Source organism: Ceratotherium simum, chromosome 5 (assembly GCF_057802395.1).
Source record: "Ceratotherium simum simum isolate JZ-2026a chromosome 5, ASM5780239v1, whole genome shotgun sequence".
In the NCBI taxonomy this organism is placed as follows: domain Eukaryota; kingdom Metazoa; phylum Chordata; class Mammalia; order Perissodactyla; family Rhinocerotidae; genus Ceratotherium; species Ceratotherium simum.
Window position 1 is genome coordinate 2,517,610 of NC_141904.1, and position 21,403 is coordinate 2,539,012.

Genomic DNA, 21,403 nt, shown 5'->3' on the forward strand with positions numbered 1-21,403 from the left:
CGTATATTTGAAAAATAATATGTAGGTATGTGACAAATGCTAAAATGGATGCAAGCATGAGACAATGTCCCATCGGAGAGGGAACAGTAAAAGTGCTGAGATGAGGTGGGGGAAGGGTAAAAGGGGATTAGGAAAAGTGAAGCAGAAAAGGTGACGAGTGAGCTGGGTTTTCCCAGATCTAGAGAGGGTGTGAAGGAAGGAATCAGTCGTTGGTTCATAAGATTAATTTCCAAATGTAGCCTCAGAGGACTTCTGCTTCTAGTCATGATGCGATAAGAGGAGTTGGATTTACTCTCCTTCCTGCAACACCTAGAGATGAAGAAATGTATGAAATGATGGCACACAAGACACTGTACATCAGACAAAAAAGGACGGGGAAACACACAAGATGAGCCCTAAAATTTCCCAGCTTCATGCGTGGGGATTGGGCATGAGGGAGGGGAAATCCAGGCAGAGCCCGCAGTCCCCCTGAGTGGAGGAGAAGGAACGGTGAGTCCAGGTAAGCCACAGCAGCTGCGTTTACAAGGCAGCATCCTGGACATTTGGTGCTGAAAGTTGCAGGGAGAGAAAATTCCAGAGCTCTGTGGAGGATTCCCCTCGAGGGTTGAACAGAGAGTGATTAGCACCTGAATGGAAGTCCAGGGAAAGAACCACACAGAAGGATCAGAAGGAACAGTGCTCAGAGACCACAAAAGCACCAGGAATAGCGCCTCTACCCAACAACCAAAACAGGAAAACTCATCACTAGGGGCGTCGGTGAGAGCTCTAACAATGTCTCCCTTCACTGTTGGAAGCATGAAATGCAGGGGAAGCAAAAGCTCAGAGCTTGAACAGTCCCAAATATTTGGTGGGATGCTGGTTTCCCTGCCTTTTGAGGAGAAGAGGTTGGGAGCTAATGTGTTAAATTCTGGAAGCACACACGGTACTGGGTCATCACTGTCGACAGACACAGAAGAGACTGGGTGGGAAACACATCTTACATGACCTTGGGCAGTTAATCCCCTGTGGAGAGGAAACGTCACTGTTGGGGAGATATCAGCCTCAGTTCTCGTCCCATCTAACAGAGCTTAAAAGCAAGGCCAGAAAGGATCAGACTTGCCAAATAACTTAACCACATGCAGAACAAAAGTCAAGAATATTTAGAGGAATACAAAAATATTCAGACACAGAAAGGCTAAATTCACCACATCTGGCTACCAATAAAAAAATAGAAGGCCTCCAAAGGAAATAACTCATGAGGAGACAAATCAGCCAAAAATGAAGTGAAGAGGTGCACTGTTACTGCCTTATCTTGGCAGTGCCCTGATGTGTTAGGAATTGGGGTGCTTTCAGTGGGGTGATTCAGCACGGAAAATGTAAAGTGGAAGCATAAAATTCAGGGGAAGCAAAAGCTCAGAGCTTGAACAGTCCCAAATATTTGGTGGGATGCTGGTTTTTCTGCCTTTCAAGGAGAAGGGAGCTAATGTACTAAATCTGGAAGCATTCGGTAGCCCTGGAAACCTGGAAGATTTAAGTGTGCTGGCCGCTGACTTTTGGGTTATACTAGAAAAAGTAATTTAATTTTAGAGCGGAGAATAGTTATGTGTGAATAGAGAAATAGCACTCAGCTTTTGCAGCAAGGACCTCTGGGGGATTTAGGGTTATTTGAGGGGTCCGGAGACTCCTCTGGGGCCTAATCATCACTGGACACAATTACTTGGTACCCTCAGGTATTCAAGCAACCTCTTCCTTTCTCTGTCTCTTCACCTTCATTTAAGAAATAAAGAGAGACAATAAACAATTTTATCAAATCTAGTGCCTGCTCATTACAGGATAGGCATAAATAGAGACAAACCTATTGTTCTGAATCTGAGAGATACCCCAACCTCCCCATGACCCCTCTCCACTGGTTGGAAAGGGTGGTGTTGAAACTGAAAAGTGCAGCTGCTAAGCCTACTGACCTTTCTTCCGTGGGATTGACCTTGGTTGTCCTACTTTCCTTGCCTGCTCCTGTGGTATGGACCACCAGCCCCTCCGTTGTCACCGCTGCCTTCGCTTCCGTGCACCTATCAGTACTGACCTCTCTGCAGGATGGAGGCCCTCAGACCCCCTGCCGTGGCCCACAGGATGGAATAAAGCTCCTTAGCAGCCACCCTAGAGGCCGCTCAGAACTTACACAGGAAAGCAAATGAAACGCAGAACAAAACCAACCACAATAAAATCCAATTTATTCACTTATCATCTAATCAATCCTTAGTTAAACAATTTTATTTCACTTTGAATGTTAATTTAGATTTGGAGAAAAACACAGTTTCTATCTTTTCTTTTTTGAAGCTTGAGTTCTGTCCATGATAGTAATAAAAATTGTTGTTATTTTGAAGGTCATATTTAATTGGCAAAGTTGAAAGATTGGATTCAATTGACTACAGCTAAGAAATATCATTTTAGGCAAGACAAGAACAGTCTTCCCCTTTCCTAAGTAACAGCAGGTAGAGCTGTAAGATCTTGACCAGGCCAGATTAAGGGATCAGCCAGCTGGCCCCCGCCCGGGGCACCAATCTGTAAGCGCACAGGACAGTCACTGTCCCCTGCTGGAGAGGGCACATTTCTAGAACTCCTCTCTGTGAGACAATAATATGATGTTGAAAGGACTATCTTGTTAAGCTACTTGGGATAGGACAGGTTAGATCCCAAAAGCTGTTGCTAAGAAGCCCGGCAGAATGCAGAAGCAAAGCTTTTCTCTTGGCCAGCCGGCGCACCAGCTCGGGGGCTGAGTGGAATTGCACGTGACAATGGGCTGGAAGCTGAGCTGCCAATGGCTGTCTTTTCTTAGTTTTCTTTCCTATAAGGAACCCAGCCTCAGCCTTTAATTCTGTTGAGTAGACATTTAAAGAAGGTCAGTGTAAGAGGATGCACAGCATTTGTCTGCTGATGCACAATATTGTTAAGCCACCACACCTCTTGTTCTTACCCTGGGCTTCTTCAGGAAATCCAATTTCATATACCCGTCCTTGTATGAAAGACAGAAATATAAGTAAGGTAATATTGACATGACTAGGTTTTCAGATGTGAAATCTGATGAATAATACATTCTAGCATAAATAACACAGTGCAGGTGCTCAATATCTACCTTTCAACAGGTTTATTCCACCTGTCCTAACATACTGTCTAACCCAACTGATGAGACGTAGTAAAATGTTACCCTATGCATTTTAGCACTTTGCCTAACTGCTGTTTGTGGTTGATTTGTAGATGGAGAAAATGTTCGAGGCAGGAAGTCAGTGAAGAAGTTGAGAAAACCAGAGGCCTATCTTCTGCAGAAATAGGGGAAAAAACAAGTTGCAAAATTAATGGATTGTCTTAGATTCCAAAAGGAATGTGCTGTGCTGCACGAAACAGTAGGACCTACTCCCATACCTCCTCATTCACTTAACACACTGTGCTGACCACTGAGGGCTCTGTTCCGGCAGTGTTCCTAGCACTGGGGAACAGCAAAGAACAAAACATAGTCCTGTGTCTGTGGAGATTTTATTCTAGAGAGGAGAGAGAAACACAGTAATCTATTAACTATAGATAGTAGGTCACACAGTGATGAGCACGGTGGAGAAAGAGAAAGCAGAGTAACGGAGAAAGAGCGCGCTGCACGGGGCACTGGTTGACTTGCTGTTTAATTTTGCACAGAGTGATGGGGAAGGCATCACTGTTGGTAAGGTAAAGTGTAGGCAGCGGTCTACAGGAAGTGAGAGAGTGAGCCTTGAGTCTATCCAGGGGAAAGGTGTCAGGTGAAAGGAACAGCAAGCACGAGAACAGCAGGTGTGGGCGCATTCAGCCGACAGGAAGAAGGGAGAGCTAGGGGAGAGTGCAGGGAAGAGGCGGAGAGGCTGCAGAGATCCCAAGTTATGGCAGTCTTATTGTTTATTGTGGAGATTTGGATGTCACTCAGGGCGAGATGGGAGACTGTAGGAGGGTTTGGGCAGAGGAATGACCTGATCTGACAAATGTTTCTGTTTTATTTTATTTTATTTATTTGTTTTTGTGGTTTCTGGGTAGTAAGGTTGTGGGTAACTTTAGTTCCTTTTTTTCAATTGAAGTATAATTGACATAAAATATTATATTGGTTTCATGTGTACAACACAGTGATTCAACATTCGTATACATTGTGAACTGATCACCACAAGTCTAGTTAGCACCCGTCACCATACAAAGTTAGACAAATGTTTTCAAAGGCTGACTTGGCTGCTGTGTTAAGCCTACACTGTAGAAGGGAGGCAAGGAAGAGGCACAGATGTCAGTTAGGAGCTTTTTTTTTTTTTTTTTTGCTGAGGAAGATGCGCCTTGAGCTAACATCTGTGCCTCTCTTCCTCTATTTTGTATGTGGGACGGTGCCACAGCACGGCTGATGAGTGGTGTAGGTCCGCACCTGGGATCTGAACCTGAGAACCCAGTCCGCCAAAGCACAGTGGGCTGAACTTAACCACTAGGCCACGAGGCCGGCCCCAGGAGCTATTTTAATAACGTGGACCAGGGCAGTGAGGAGTGACAGTGACTTGTGGTGGAGGAAGAGACCAGAGTTTGTTGATGGTCTACATATGGGTGAGAGGAAGTGAGGAGAACAGGAAGGAGGACCCCACAGCAGGGGACCCCTTATCCTCATCTAAGATGTTTGCAAATGTGTTAATTACCAATATTTTTAAAGCCTTGCTGATAAAAAGCATATATTTCTGGGGCAAGTTCTCCTTCAAAAAGATCCATGAAATTGTTACTTAGTGAGATGCTGTTGAGGAGAAATGAATTTGAAATGAGTGACACTCCCCTCCCCCCAAATAAATTTAGAGCAGCTGTTCAACGTCTATAAATCTTGAGATCACCTATGGGAGTATTATTTATATGACTTCAGTACCATGCCATCATATGCAAAGGGTTTCACTAAAGGAACATTAATCCAAGATGATACATATATAGGAAAGAAAATCAACTTTTTACAGATTCAGTTAAAATTATGTGCAAATGGGTGAAAGTAAAGTGCTTCTATAGAAAGCACCATAAATTCAAAAATTGTTAGTAAAGAAATCTATATTCTGACTACTTTTAATGTTCAAATGTATGTTTTAAAGATTTATTTTATTTTATCCTTTATATACGATAAGAACTGACCATAAATACAAAAAGAAATTGATATAAAACTGCGGAACCAGTCAGAAATTTTGATATCTCCCAAGATAAGCGAGAGAGTCTGCTTTTCTTCCCACTTTTTAAAACATTTTTTAGTAACTTGCAAACAATTCCAATGATGCTGGGGCAAACCAAAAGGAAAATAAAAAGTGAGGTCTACAGAGAAGCCAGCAAGAACGTGTGCTGGGCGGGGTTAATCGAGAAAAGATCGTCAGTTCAAGGCTACGTTGACAATTGTTCTCTCTTTTGCCAGGAAAGAGGTGTAAGTAGGGATCACCAACGTTGACCTTAATAAAACTTGGCAGGGGACGGAGCAGACACTTCCGCATGTTAGCAGAGGGTACTTGTTTCCTCTTGGCCATAAGAAGTTGATTTGGGGAAGCAAAATAAATGGCAAAAGGTAGGTGGTGGCCTGTGGAAGAAAGCTCGAGATTGGATGCCGGCAGAGATGGAACGAACGCTGAAATCCCCACAAGAAGAGAGGCAGGTGACGTTTACTTAATCTGCCAAATTATTGCTGGAACCTAAAATTCGAAAGCATTAGACAAGGGCAGACTCAATAGATGTTAGCGTGTGTCTACGACTTGTTGGCTGAGGGAGTAAAAGCCAAACAAGGAGTCAATCAGTCTAGGTAACGTTCAACCTTCATTGACCTCACGTGGTAAGCACGTTACAAACATTATCACGCTTAGTTTTTGAGCAAATATGTTGTATTTTATTTCACCGTCAAGATAGCAAAAGCTCAGAAAATCAGATTTTTGCACACCTTTACCCAGGGAATTAGGGCCCAGCCCAGAGCTCGAGCACCGTGCACATCCTCTTGCACACGATGCTTCTCGCTATAACAGGCAACCTTTCAATGTTAGGATTTAATTACTATCCTTAGGACCAAAAAGTTTTAAAAAAGGAATCAAATGAAAGCTTGTCTGCACGTCTAGCTCTCACTCTCCATCCCCAACTGTCATCTTTATCTCTCCATAGTTCTAGTTGATCCAATAAAAAAAAAACGTGACTTGCAATAAAATACAGACTGAAATATAACCAATGGAATAAGAGTCAGATGGTAGACCAAAGTAACGAGAGAGGCAAGATGTGTAGAACCTTTATGTGACAAACCAGGATAAAGGAACATAGGTAAGCACAAAAGGAACCCAGAGCTTCCTGGGGAACAGAGCCAAAGGGAAATGCACTATTGTACATATCTAATTATTTAATAAAAAGATAAATACAAGATCGTTAAGGCTCTATTCTCTAAGAAGAATTTGGAGCATGAAGAAAATTTTCATGTTGTGACAATAAACAATTGAAAAAGTATGCACTATTGATACACCAAACAAAAAACAATGCTTTCCTTGGGATGCTATTTATTTTAGAAAAAATAGGACCATAGGTCCCTAGATAAGGTCCCCAGGCAATGCTTTCCTTCTCCACCCCTGACTGCCAACAGAAGGACACGGCCAGGTGCCAACTGCGAGCCGTGTGGGATGCCTTCTCAGAGTCTCTGGAACGTGATCTCACATTTGATGCCCTAGGTTTTAAAAGCAGTGTTCCCTTTGGTGAGCTTCACATGCTAGCTCCTTCTACTTCAATACATGTGATTTGGGCAGGAAAGTAATGATTTACACACTTTTTTTTCCACAGGCTCAACTTAAAGCTATTTTCCTACAAAGTTTTCTTGATCTGTTTCTCTACTGAAGTAAATAAACAACTACAACTAAATTCCAGTAGTCTTTAGTTGTAAACATACTGGATCAAATTTGGCAAAAATTAGAATGTCTGCAAGAAAGAGGAATAAATGCATTTGTACGCATCTCTATCATCATATGATTTCATTTAAGCCACTGTGGGACAAGGACCTGACCTCTGCAAATGTCAGGAGGTTACAGCTGATCCCTGAATTTCGTGTTCTGACCTGGAGTAAAGAAATCACATCCTGCCTCTCACTCTTGATCTCAGCATATATGTGGACTGTTGATTACACAAACTGGGTAGTTTTAGTCAAATTTGTTCATTCCTTGAAGTCCTTTGTTCTCTGTTTACATTGTGTCCCACAGTGACTGCAGACTGCAGAGATTTCCAGCCAAAATCAGTCCAACACATTTGAGGCTTTTTGCCAGTTCCTTTGAATGCAAAAGTTGAATTTTGCATTGTTCCACAGGAAAAGCAAAATCTGTTTCAGTTAACAGTTGCTTTTTCCTGCAATGACTGCCACAGGGAATACCTAGTTAGTTTCTCAGAACGCACACTGCAGTCTTCAAGCAGAAACAGGCCTTTGCAGGCATTTTGAATACCTGGTTCTGAACAGAACTTAGTAACGTATTTCTTCCGTATTGTTCGATTCCAGCCTCAACAAAACAACATATTATAGAAATTGTAGATCTGTTCACTGTTCTTTGAGAAAAATACTACCCAAACTTATGGCGAGAAAGGAAGAAAATAATCGGTGAAGAAAACAAATAATTTTGCTTACAGAAAAACAAAGTTTTAACTGAGCCCTGGCTTACGTTTCAGCCTTATGTTTAAAATGGTCATGGTCTTGAAATAACACCATTTGTTAACCAGCCACCAGAAAAAAAGTCAAAAAGTATGATTCAACTGCCTTTTTTAAATTTCAGAAAGATTTTTAGGACTAGTAAAAGCCAGTCTCTAAATTAACACATGTAAGCTAAGTGAGAAGTACTTGTAAAAATGATATTGCTCACAGAAATGGGTACTTCTATTATTTCTCTTTAAGAGCTTTCTGATATTGAAAGGTAGAATGAGACTTTCCGCATCATATACACAACAGGTAACCCAGGAGCAGTAGAGGGAGAACGTAGGACACCTGAATCCCTCTCAGGCTCTGCTTCTGGGAAGTCCAATCCAGACAGTCATATTTTAGCTGAGAAATCTTTCTGTTCTCCTCTAAATAATGTTTTGAAAAGGCAGCTCAACCCTGAATTCTAAGCACTTCACACAGTTCTTGGATTGAGAAGAATGTTCATTTGAGGTAAATGTTATCTTTGTTATAAAAAATTTTAACCTTCTAATGTTTCTTTATTTTGTTTCCATGCCCTTCCGTCTTTTCCTTTAAGCCTCCACTATATGGCAAATTAGAAACTCACATGGGCGTTAAGTCCTTTTGGGGGAATAGGTTGATAAATAGATAACATTAAAAATACCAATTTACCAACAATAAATTTCTCTTTGCACCTTTATTTAACAGCAGTCTTAATCATTCTCTGTAGATAGATATTTGGTCACTTAAAACTTTCATTTACCTAGATATTTTCATTACAAATTGATAGAACTTTCTAGAATATATTTCAAGAAAAGACATTAAGCACAAAAATTAGTTTAAAATTCTTCCCATTCTGTCATTATTTATATTACTTTAAACTCACCATTCCCATTTTAAGTATTTTATGGAAATAGTTTCCAATGTGCATGAAAATGTATGTATAAAATGTTCATTGTAGCACGGTGTATATGATGAAAAAATCTCCAAGATATATTTTCTAGTGAAAGAATCAGGACACAGAACATTGCAACAAAATTAGTTACTTTTGATGAATAGAATGGAATTTGAGAGTCCGGTGAAGAGAAACTTCACTATTTATTTTACATGCTTATGTTTTGCTTGAATGTTTTATGCAAAGACAAAATATTCATGTAGTATTTGTTTTTTAAAAAAACTTCAAATACACAACTATAGGAAAAAAATTGAAAATTACCTTAAAGGAAAAAGAAACCATCCATATTTTATTGGCCATCTCAAATGTTGCTGCCTCCAAAAACCTTCCTTAGCTTCCTCTGTGTTCCTCTGTACTCAAGTATATATCATTCTTAGAGTGCTTATTCAACTCAATAATATTCGTTAAAGCTCTACTGAGATCAGTTATGAAAAATGTATTATCCTTAACCTCGGGGAATTCACAGCTAAGAGAAAGAAAGAAATGGATGAACACTAAGGCAATGATGGCTACTGCATCTATTGGCACAGATGGTTAAATACAGCAGGTGTGAACAAAATGCTATGGGCCTGTGGGAGGCAGAATCCTAAGATGGCCCCAAGATGCTCCACTGGTTTGTTACTGGCTTTGGCCTTCCGGGAAGCACAGGCAGGAGATGGGAGACCGAGAGGAAAGTTCAGGGATTTCTTCCACATTTCCTCTCTGCTTAGTCACCCTCTACTGAGCACATTCTATGTGCTAGGCACTATCCTAAGAATATTAAGTTTTTTACCCCATTTAATCCTCCCAACCAATATTTGAAGTAGAAATTATTATTCCCACTTTAAAAATGATGTTAGAGAAATGGCTGTGGGTCACAAGATGGAACCAGACTGCTAATGCCGGCAGCCTGACTCCAGAGCCCAGGCCCTAACCACTATCAGACACTACCATCATCTTGGATAACCTGATCTATCACCAGGGAGGAAATGTAACAAGTTTTACTCTTCAGTATATGCATTAGTGTCTCTCAAAAAAACCAAATGGCTCCATCCTTAACATTTGATTCTTTTTCACACTTGATAATTTCCTACAGTTGTCACAGAAAGAGAAAAATGATCTTATTAAGTATATTTTAAAACCTTACCTTCTACTGCAACACGACATGCAAATTGGATGAGGGCTCTATTTGCCCCTGTCTCCAATGTACACGTTCTTCAACAGGGCATATCTGTGTCCTAGCTCTAACATGGTACTGAAAAATGTCTGTGATGAATAATCTGACTATAATTTCTTATGATCCACTTATCTAGAACCATCTCAGAGATTCATCAAACACGTGTTACTTTCTCTGATATATTGCCACTGTGACTTAGGATTTTCTAATTTAAAGTAAAAATAAAATAGTGATGGCGATGTGGAGCTTGGTTCTTGGTTCAAGCTCTCGGTCTTCAAGATTTACAGATAATTTACAGCAAGATTACACATGGTATTTTCCCTTTCATGGATGTTGTTTTTTAATTTTTGTTATCATTGATGTTAATTTTTAAAATATGATGCTTTAATAATTGAAATTGTGATATATCTTTGAAAATGTATCCAAACGTTGTAGTTTGGATGTGTGTCAAAAGCCCATTAAGTTATCTGTGAATGCTAGATGTTTGAATTGCCCTGCTATGGGCCAATTGATGATTTAAAAAAAGAAATTGGCCTTTCCTATAAGCAAGCTATAGTTTGCTCATCATCTAGAGGCTAGTTCTCATGATATAAAAACTAAGAATTATTTATTTAATTTAGGAACCCACTCTGTACCATCTAGCATGCCAGATAATGTGAATAAAAAGAACTATTACATCAGAAAATCCCCAGTCTGGCGGGCGTTAGACAATGTGGGACAATTAGACATCATTTCAGCACAGTTGCAATATGAGCGACAGACAAGCAGGGAGAGTAAGCGTGCTCTAGGAAGCCACAGGATGAACATCTGATGACGAAAAACTGATACGTGTGCTGGACCTTGAAGGATAGATAGAAGGCTTACAGGAAAAGAAAGAAGTATGTGTTTTAGGCAAAGTAACAGTCTATGCAGAACCAGAGAGACGAGTGAGAGAGCATGATCCTACTGTGAGCAGCAGGATTTCTTTACAGCTGGACCGTGGATCATGAAGTGAGATGTGGCAAGTAAAGCGAATGGAGAGGCTTGAGTCAGAGAGAGAAGGACCTTGTATGATGCAGTTTGCTGCCTATCCTGGAAGGATCTGGGAACCTTCGGTGAATATTAAGTAGTGGAATAGCGTAATTATATACTGTGGTGTATAATTATAACACAGACCTCTTTTATATTATAACAAAACTCATACTGACAACTTACAACTTGTGCACACCACCTCATGATAAAAATACTCAAATGTGAAGCAGAAAGGAACTTGCTGAGCCTGATAAAGGCACCTAAGAAACACATGACACTTGATGGTGAAAGACAGACAGCTTCCCTTGAGGTCAGGAACGGGACACAGATGTCCATTCTCACCGTTTGTGTTCAATATTGTACTGGAGGTTCTAGCCGGGGCACTTAGGCAAGAAAAAGAAATAAAAGATATCCAGATTGGAAAGGAAGAAGTAAAACTATCTCTACTTGCAGAGGAAATGATCTCTTATATAGAAAATGCTAAGAATCAACAACAATAATAAGCTATTAGAGCTAATAAATGAGGTCAGGAAGTTTGCAGGATACAAGATCAATACACAAAAATCAATTGTATTTTTACACATCAGCAACGAATAATCCAAAAATGATATTAAGGAAATAATTTCATTTATAATAGCATCAAAAACATTAAAATGCTTAGGAAAATATTTAACAAAAGAAATGCCAGATTTGTACACTGAAAACTGAAAAATATCATTGAAAGAAATCAAAGAAGCCTTAAATAAATGGAAAGCTATCTCATGTTCTTGGATTGGAAGACTAATTGTTTAGATGGCAATAATCCACAAATTGATCTACTGATTCAGTGCAATCCCTATGAAAATCCCAGCTGCCATTTTTGCAGAAATTGACAAGCTCTTCCTAAAATTCATATGAAAGTGCAAAGGACTCATAATAACCAAAACAATGTTGAAAAAGAACAAGAAATTTGTAGGACTCACACTTCCCAATTTCAAAACTTACTACAAAGCTATAGCAGTTAACACTGTGTGGTCTAAAGAGAGACATAAGGATAGATATCTAGATCAATGGAATAGAATTGAGACCAGAAACAAAACCATACATTTATGGGCAATTGATTTTTGACAAGAGTGTCAAAACAATTAGATGGGGAAAAACATAGTCTTCTCAACAAATAGTGCTGAGACAACTGGATATCCATATACAAAATCATGATGTTAATATGCAAAAATAACTCAAAATGGATCAAAAACCTAAATGTAAGAGCTACAATTATCAAACCCTTAGAAGAAAACATAGAAGTAAACTTTCATTATCTTGGATTTGGTAATGGTTTCTTAGATAGGACACTTAAAATAGAATCAGCTAAATAAAAAAATAAACTAAACATCACCAAAGTTTAAAATTTTTGCTTCAAATAATGCTATCAAAAAAGTAAAAAGACTACCCACAGAATAGAAGAAAATAGTTGCAAATCATATATGTGATAATGGTCTAGTATCCAAAATATATAAGGAATTCTTATAATTCAATAATAAAAAGACAAATAATCTAATTAAAAACAGGCAGAGAATTTGAATAGACATTTCTCCAAAGAAGATATACAAATGGTCAATAAGCACATGAAAAGACATTCACTGTCTTTAGTAATTAGGAAAATGTAAATCAAAACCATAACGAGACACTACTTCACACCCACTAGGATGGCTGTAATCAATACCAAGTGTTGATGAGGATGCAGAGAAATTAGAACCCTCATACAGGGGTAGTGGGAAAGGAAAATGGTGCAGCTCCTTCGGAAAACAGTCCAGCAGTTCCTCAAACGGTTAAACATAGAATTACCACATGGCCCAGCAATTCTACACCTAAGTACGTGCTCAAGAGAATTGAAAACACATGTTTGCATAAAAACTTAAACATGAGTGTCCATAGGACCATTATTCACAATAGCCAAAAAATTGAAACAACTCAAATGTCTGTAACTGATGAATGGATAAATAAAATGTTGTATATTCATACATAGGGATATTATTCAGCGATAAAAAGGAATGAATTACTGATATATGCTACAACATGGATGAACCTTGAAAACATTAGGCTAAGGGGAAAAAGACAGACACAAAACACAACATATTGTATGATTAGATTTGTATGAAATGTCCAGAATAGGAAAATCCGTAAAGACACAAAATGATATTGATTGCCAGGAACTGGAGAGATATGAGAATAAGAAGTGATGGTTAATTGTTCAGGATTTCTTTTCAGGGTGGTAATATTCTGGAATTAGAGAGTGGTAATTGTTGTACAATCTTGTAAGTATATCAAAACTCAAGGAACTGTATACTTTAAAAGGGTTAATTTTATGGTAATAGAATTGTATCTCAGTTGAAAGTCATATACCATGTAAATTACATAGAAATAAGATTCATTTGTGTATGAGTGATTTAAAGTTCATGCTGACGTATAGTACGTGTTCAAAAATATTTGTTGGAAGAATGAATGCATTGTAACTGGTTAATAATGGAAATATAGAAAACGACAACACACTAAGTATAGTGAGAATTTAAATTAATATCATAAGTACACCACAGATCAGAAAAATCACTATTTCTGAGAATGACAACTGTTATAGAAGTTTAAACTATTTTCTTTATAAAAAGAAAGTACCAATTTTTTCCAAGTAATTCAATGTAGAATTACGAGGTGCTATCTAAGCATAGTGTCATCAAAAATCACTTGAGAGGGGTTATTCAGAATGGACATTGAGTAGGTTTATTAGAGATCATTTAAGAATTGTGATTTTGAAAAGGTTTCACGTTAATATGGAATTTTAGGAGAGATTAATCAACTCTGACTTGTAATGACAGACTGTAATCATGCTAATCTGAGAATTGTTCTCCAGCACATTCTGTACCTAAAATTGATGAAAAGACTTTTTGTCTTTCACCTTTCAGTTAGGAGACATATTTTAAAGGATGATTATATTTCATCCAAATTTATTTAGCTAAAGATAGTGATCAATTTTGACTTCATTTAAGATGAATATGACAGAAAATGGAAGTTTGGTAAGGCTGCTTTTTAAATATTTCATTGCTAACCTCTTTAGTTTCTTTAAAAATGATTTTATCCAAGGTATATATAAAACATGCACATATATGTATATGTGTGTGTCATATATATACATATATACCTACATAGGCACATGTATATAAATTATCAAATATATATTTATTTGTGTCTATTAAGGGAATTAAAAAGTGAATCATACCAGGTATATATTTCAAAGAGGAAAGAGAACAAAATTTTAACTATAAATTGCCTGTTATAACTAAAAATGAAGACATTTTTAGACAGTAATGCTGTTAACTTAGTCAGAGAACATTGCTGTGTTGAAATTGATAATCAATTTGACTCAACAGTAAATATATGTCCTAATTAAGCTTAATGTTCTTGGTGGTAAAAAGTGCATTTTTTTGGTGTATGTTAAACAGTACTGAGATGGACTAATCCAATTTCTCCAGAACAAATCTAATTTTGTTTTCAATGCCTTTGCTTCATATAAGAATGAGAACAAGCCAACACACCCAATCTAACCTGGCTTTGGTCATTTGCAGAGCAGCTTTACAATTAATAAGCCATATACACCTACTTGTCTGCCAGATTTACAAGTGTCTTCAAATGATTTTGAAGCTCCTAATGATGACATTCACTCCTTCTGCTAGGGTGCTGTGCCTGTTGCGTGACCTCCTCAAGATTCAGGGATCACAATCATCTGACTGCACAGTAGGCATTTCTTCCTCGTCACTGTACTTTCCTACAAAAAGAAAGAACATAATGATGCTGCCAAAAGAGGATCGCAGAAGCCTAGACACAAACATAATTCTAAAGAGAAAGTACCTGCTTAAATACCCATAGACATCCCTCGAGGGGACACTGTGTCAAACCATCCTGTTTTTCAGATGGATGAACTGAGGTGCAGAGAGGCACGCCCACGAGCACAGGGGTCACAACTGGGGCCTCAGCTCGAGCTCCTGACACCACCCCACGCCCATTCTGCTGCAGCCAGATCTGACGCTCACGTCATTTCTCTAACAGTCTCCTCTTAGGCACCATGAACAAAGCGCCCGAGTTTCCCTTCTTTTTCCTTGAAGGTATGCATGTGGTTTTAATCAACTTCATGGTATCAATACAGCAACCTTAACATAATTCCAGTGAAAGATAGTTCTCTCACAACCATGGCAACTCACAAAATAAAGCTGTTCTCATCTCTCCATGAACACCTCTAGACTCCGGCAATGAGCAAGCCGTGTGTTCACATCACTGCATCTCAACGTGGTCACAGCTTTGATCTCTGCTTCCCTGACTCATGGGAGCGTAGAAATACTCTCCGTTGTATGCATATTTCACATCTCTCATCTTCAAAAGAGGCTAATATTTTACTATTCTGATACACTATAAGTAATAGCTACTCTGACAGATGGATATTTAAGTTGCTTACATTTTTTCATTTTTTAAAATAGTGTTACAATGAATACATTTTTGAGGTTTTTCCCTCTAAATTCTATATTATTACTTTAGATTCAATACCCAGATATGGGATTAACCCAACAAACAGTATCTACAGTTTTAATGGTTCTTGATTCTTATTATCATATTACTCCCCAAAAGGGTTCTACCATTTAAAATGCTGCTAACAATAAATAAGGATATCTTTCATTGCATTCTCACCAACAATGGGTATTATTGTCAAAACTTTTTCAAATAATCCAAATACTGTGTTTTATATTAATTAATTGTGTATTTTCATGTTGGCTAAATTATTAAATATAGAAAATTTATTGTTAAATATTATTAAAATAAATATTAAATACAGAAAGGTATTATATTATTATATTACACATTATTATTCATATTCATATTATTATATTCATATTGTAGTATTCACATTATTATATCATATTCATATTATATTATTCATATCCATGTTACAACACATTTTGTAATTATAATTATAAATATTATTGAATAGAGAAAAATAGTATTAGAAATAGAAAAATGACCTTTTTTATGTTTTTATATGTTTACGGTTTCATTACCTCTTGAATACCAATTGTCTCTTCCTTTATCCATTTATGTTATTATATTTATTTTGATATTTAATATTCAATTTTCTTTAAAACATCCTTCACTAATTATTAACTCATTCAAACAATTGCTAAACACTTAGTGCCTGTAACTGGCCCTGGGCTAGGCCCTGGGACTTCACAGCCCTACCATCACAGAGCTCACAGTCTGCCTGGAGGGACAGTTGGATAAGCCAAATATTGAAGTAGCGAATGGCAGGGGTATGCTTTTCATTCCCGTGTTTGACAAATGGAGTCACACATATGTAAGGGAAGAAAGCTTCAGCTCGGCAGCTCTTGGATGCTCTCAGGGTCCCGTCTCCCAACGCAGGCTAAGTTTCCTCGTGAGTCAGAGGAAACCTGGACTTCATGCTCATGCTTAGCCAGGGCAGTGGGAGAGGTCTTGGGCTTCAATACGCTGGACTGCTGTCGTGGACCCCCACACCGACTCAATTACTTCAGTGAAATTCTCTGGGTCTACTCAGGAAGTATCAACCCTCCAATGCTGTCAACCTGCCCCATCATCTTTTCCTATCCAGTCTTCCTGCTGCCAGGATGGCTATTCACAGGCAAGTCTCATCTCCATGCAATGCCAGCCATGTAAGAACACGGCTGTGTGCTGTATATTAAAAATGCAGCAGGTGTAGAGTGTTATGAACATGGAGATGCATCACAAACACTTTGGTTTTCACTTCTGTCTTTTTGAGTTATTTCTGTGCTAGAGTAACGGGCTTTGCGCAGCCACTTAGTCTCTTTGCACAGGCCAGGACAACACAACCCGGTAAATAGCAGCCCATACTGTGACCGTCAAAATAGAAGTCAAGTTTCTCCTTCCCCTTTGGTGAGAGGCTAACTTTATGTGCCAATTATAACTGTTTTTCATTCGTTTTTTAATGAACAAGTGAAATAACTGTCCTGGAAACGTGTTTACAATATTATCAAGTGTTTGGAAAATTTGACTCATATCTCTGGTGTTCACTTGTCATATGAGAGGAAAGTGTGGTTACTTCTTGAGGGGCAAGCTCTAAATTAAAATTTCATTTCCTAAGTTTGGATAATGAGGAAAATTCTGGAAAGTGGAATGGAATGAAGAGAGCTTAATTATTATACTTCAACACCAAGAGAAAACAAGTCAACAAAGACAGTAACTACTACATCTGGTTAATTTTAAGAAATAAAGAAAACAATGTACAATTATTTAAAATCCATAAAAATGTGCTTATTTCAGAATTGGGCATGCACATGAGCAGTGTGATAATAACAATGAACTGTATCCCCGACCTCCTTCTTTTACGTCCCTTGATATTGTAAATAGTCTCCGAGGTGGGTATTTATATGGGCAGGTGGGTAAAATATCTTTAATACTAGTTAGACTTCTGGAAACCTTTTTAAGGAAAAACTTACATATAGGAATGCACATTTAAATGTACATTGCGGAGATGAAGGTGTTTAGAGGACAGCACGCACAATTGCATTTGAATATTATTCTTCAACAGGGTGAAATATGGATTGTGATTCAGAATCAAGGTGAGGAAAAGGCACCACCTCCACACAGGAACCCTACTCCTGGTAAATGAGCTCGATTTATGCTCGAGGTGGACCATGCCACACAGCTAGTCATAAAACACCTATATCTATAAATTTTTTCACTTGGCAAAAGGAATATTCCTCTTTACTGAGTCCTACAAATGAAACCTCAGGTGATGGAAATAACCTGAAAACTTGACCTACAGACCTCCTTTGAGCTCCATCTGACGTTATGTGAACTTTAGCTGGCAAGCATGTTGTGAGAATGCAGCCCATTCCAGGAGCAGAAAATCAATTCCGCCATTCTATGTCTTATTTGAAGAATGGTTTATACAGCAACATGAGCAGCAAGAAATCTGTTCTCCAGCTCGAATAGTTATGTCGGCTGATCTATTTAATAACTACTGGCTAAATATTTACAATGAGTTACTTTTGTTTTAAAACTCAGTCAAGATATTTAGAAACTATGACGAGTTTATTTCCAGAAGTAACAAATCGAAATTCTTGACTTTAGGGAAAGATAACTATATATGGTGCTGTCCTATTTTTATTCATGTTGGTATTATATTGGAGCACAAGTCAGGATGGGTGTGAAATATTGAGTTCTTCTCAGCGAAAGCTTACCAGAGAGTCAGGGATTGTTTTCATTGTTAATTTAAGGCTTAAACTACCAGCTGTCCTCTTTAATATATACTGAAGATTATAAAACTTGAACTCATTAATCAGCATGTAAAAGCAGCATTGATGGATTATCATCTAGTATTTTAATCAGATTTCATGAGAATGTAATTTTGTTCTATTCGATCCTGCAGAAAAAAGGTAAAACTGTATCTAACAATGATTTAACTTTTTGTAATGAGCTTTTACAGAAAGAAGCATATATTGAAGAGAATACCTAGAATAAAGAGATTGAGTTATTTCAAAGTAACCCATCACACATAGGCTAGATAGCGGTGTGTCCTTCAGCTCAGGCGCCAGACACTGCCGAGACAGGGCCCAGGTTGGGGCTCCTCGCTTCCTTCTCTGTGCTCCAACCAGGTCTTCCTTCGTGGACCTCCAGCGTGCAGTTCTCTCTTCCACTCTAAGGAGCCTAATAGGTCCTGTGTTCTTCTCTAACTTCTCCTTTCGCTGTCCACTTCATAGGTGGTTGTAAGTAACTCTTCCAAGTTCGTAGCCTTTATGTGTGTGCAAGTGTGTAAAATAAAACATATATGTACAGAAGTGCACCAAACAAAAATGTACATTTTGGTGATGTATTATCTTCGCTCTCATAATGGTATCTATTGAGGAACACAAGTTCTTTATTTTAATGTACTCCAATTTGTAATCTTTTCCTTTAGAGTTTTTTGTGTGTCATAGTTCATAAATTTTTTCTTACCCAAAGTGACGAAGGTATTGTCTTATATTGCTTTCTAGACTCTTTACTGTTTTGCCTTTTGCAAATTGTTTCGCCTTTCACAGTTTATCTAGAATTATTTTTTGTATCTGTATTTTATATTTGGTATGAGGCAGAATTCTACTTTCTAGTCAGAGAATAGCCGGAGACTGAGATGTCAGGAATGTGAGTCTGACGAGGGAACTGGAGCCAGTGAATGAGGCAAGGGGATCCGGGAAGTGAGGTCGCAGAGGCAGACACTGGCCCGGTGCTGGAGAGCCCTAGAGCCCTCGGTAAACGTTTTTCACCTTATTCTAAATGTTTGGGAAGCTGTTGGAGAGTTGGGAACAGGTGAGTGGAATGATAAAATTTATGTTTTTAAGGATCTCTGACTATTATAAGAATAACTAACTGAGATGCAAAAGTAAATGCAGATAGACCAGTTGGGCGCTCCTGCACTTTGCCAGGTATTAGATGATGGAGCTCGGACTAGGATCTTAACTGATGCACCAGATACAGGTTTGAGAGAGAGAAGGATATGAAATATGATTCCAAGGAGATGATATTTTCTGAGACAGGAAAAATATCAGTTAAAATTTCACTGGCTCAAAAAAACTCTGGTCCAAGTTGTAAATGTTTCTAGAAGTAGTCTATACCACCAATTCTGCACTTGATGGTAAAGGTTACCTTACGTTTGACAATGCCTTCTTAGTTAATGTATAAACTCATCAATTCCATGTCTCCAAATAATGATAATTAATAATTTCTAGATATTTACCAAGCAATCTCACAGGCTCTGTCTGACTCCAGCATCCCCTTGAGTGGTAGGCAGAACCATCAACCTTCTTAATTCTCAGCGGAGGAACATCAGGTATGATGTTTAATAGATGTGAAGCTGGATCTTCAACTAAGTCCTATGACTCTAGAATTCCTAACTTCCTTTGTATGTCTTGTGTAACCTCCCTTACAGCAATATCAATGGCTGAGCACAAGGAACACTCATAAAATGTTTGCTAATTGGTTTATTGAATGGGGCACACCTGCTGTATCAAGGCAAGAAAGAGATTTTAGCTACCCACTGATGCACCAAGAGACCCAGACCTGGAATTCTATTTCTGCTACTTAATGGTTGTATCTGTTTTTAATTAAGTTTGTCTAGAAATATTTAACTTTTAAGGTCTAAATTTATTTTCTAATGAAAGTATATGGACATGCCCTGGAATTGTGCCCCCGCTAATTTTCCTTAATCTGTTTGAATTCTCCCTAGTGAGTGAGTGTGAACTGAAGCATGAGTGACAAAGAGCAAAGTGCTGTCTCTACCTGAACTTAGAGAAAGAGCAACTCGTCAGCAGCGATTAGTGTGGAGACCCAGATGGTCAGATGAGACAAATCATCTGCTGATTTTATTAATTTCTCAAGGAAATGTTTAACATGGAGATGGAGTCTTCAGAAATGTACCTAAAATATGTTATTTTTCCAATAGGCTAATTTAATTAATTCCAACTGGATTAATTTGAACACATTACCATTGTTTATCTAGAGAGAAAGAACAGGTACAGTGAGTTCTAACGCAGTGGAGTGAACAGCAAAAGATCGAATCTTTAAAACAACATGTATTCAAGTAACAAGAATTTATAACCTGAATATGTCGAATTGTCCCTCTCAGACTAAGAATGATAATAAACCTATGATAACCAGCATTTGTAACTTGCACAAAGCACCTGCACGTATCATTCTGAGTGGATCTTCACCGTCGCCTTTAACAATATCGATAGTTTACATTCATCAGATGCTGGGCCAGGCACCATGCTCAATGCTTTAGCATACATTATATTATCTAATTTTTCCTAGTCACCTGCAAGTTAGGTAAATGGATTCAGGTTTTTGGTGATAAGCAAAACAAGTGGACTTTGCCTAACTTAAACAAAATTAAGAATATGCTAAAACTGAAGACTGGAACTAAGGCAATTTGGAGCGCTGTCTTTGAAATCAACCAGTTCCAACGTGTTTCGAAACTTTTTCTACCCGAGGTTCCCATTCTCGGGAGAGTCTATCTGGCCTGACTTGGATAATGTACTCGTCTTCTTGTCCAGGTCCTTCAGTCTGGTTAAGACTAATTTCTGAGCTTTGAAGGTGGAACTAAAGGAAAGTTCCTTTTCCTCTAACCAATTTGGCATTTACCCAGAGAATATAGTATACCACATATAAGTTAAGGGGCAAAAACACAACAGGAGTCAATGACACCTCCCAGGTTTCCAGAATCAGTAGAGAGAAAAGAGGAGGAATCCCAGGTTATACACAGATGGCAAAGAAGGAGTCGGATGGTTCCTGAAGCCTGCAGGTCCCTAAAAGCTGGACCTGTCTTACTACTCAGTAAGAAACTAAACTTCTAGCAGTGGGTCCATCAGGTTTAATAGTAGTGGGGCAGCTGGGTGCCCATGATGTGCATGTCCAATCTCTTCCCTGGAGAGATGGCCATAGATACCTCTCCTCTGTGGGTCTCATTTTATGAGGGAAATACATATTCCAAGACATAACAAACAGACAAATATGGGAGAAAACCGTTGGAGAAGGAAAGCTATTGGAATGGGCCTGTGTTGGTGTAGCAGGGAGATGGTAAGCCTGT